This window comes from Octopus bimaculoides, chromosome 3, assembly GCF_001194135.2.
Source record: "Octopus bimaculoides isolate UCB-OBI-ISO-001 chromosome 3, ASM119413v2, whole genome shotgun sequence".
Classification (NCBI taxonomy): Eukaryota; Metazoa; Mollusca; class Cephalopoda; order Octopoda; family Octopodidae; genus Octopus; species Octopus bimaculoides.
This window is the reverse complement of record NC_068983.1, coordinates 34,953,533-34,954,476: the sequence shown is the minus strand read 5'-3', so window position 1 is coordinate 34,954,476 and position 944 is coordinate 34,953,533.

The following is a 944-nucleotide window of genomic DNA, read 5'->3' as shown; positions in this document are numbered from 1 at the left end:
AAATATAACATAGATATGTTTCGGCTAAAGGTTGGTCCAGGCCATGTCTAACTTATTACCACCACCTGATAGGATTATCTAAATCCTTTTTAAGTCAAGTTTTGTTTATTGTCCATTCAAGTAGTGAGTTCTTGTTGAGTGAGTTGTATCCAGGTATGGGTGGCTTGTCTGGTATTCCTTGAAGAAATCTGTCCAGACTTCGTTTAAAGGTGATTGGATCCTTTTCCTCTTTGATCAGGTTTGGGACAGTGTTAAAGAGGGCAGGGCCTGTTGAGGAAAAGAAATTGTGTCGCAGTGTACCTATATATTGTGAACCTGAATTGGGCACGGGACGTATGGCCCGTGGTTCCAGCCTTGGATGAACCTTGAAACTAATGTCCGGGTCGTTTGGGCAATGTGGGCGGTATATTCTCCACATCGTACAAATGATGTACGGCTCGCGGCGGCGCTGGAGAGAGTAGAGTTTCAAGTCTTTAAGGCGGTCCCTGTAATCGAGATCAGTCATACATTCAATTCCTTTAGTGAGTGCCCTCTGAGGTGATACAATTTTCATGATGCTTTGTCTTGTGTAGGGAGACCGCAAGAGGCAGCAATGTTCGAAGTGTGGCCGTACAAAGGAGGAGAAAAGTGGAATGATGACACCTTGTTCTCTGGACCGGAAGGTTCTTAAGATCCAGGAGCTCATCCTACGAGCTATATCAAACCTATTGTTGATGTGGGTACTCCAACTAAGATGGTTATCAACAATTACACCTAGGTCTCTGATCTTATTAGATGATATGAGCGATTCTCCTGAAGGAAGAGAGTAAGGCTGTTTTAATATAGACTTTTCCCCAAATGCATCAGCTCAAATTTTCTCTCGTCTAGTTGCATTCTGCTTATATATATATATATATATATATATATGTGTGTGTGTGTGTGTGTGTGTGTGTGTGTGTGTGTGT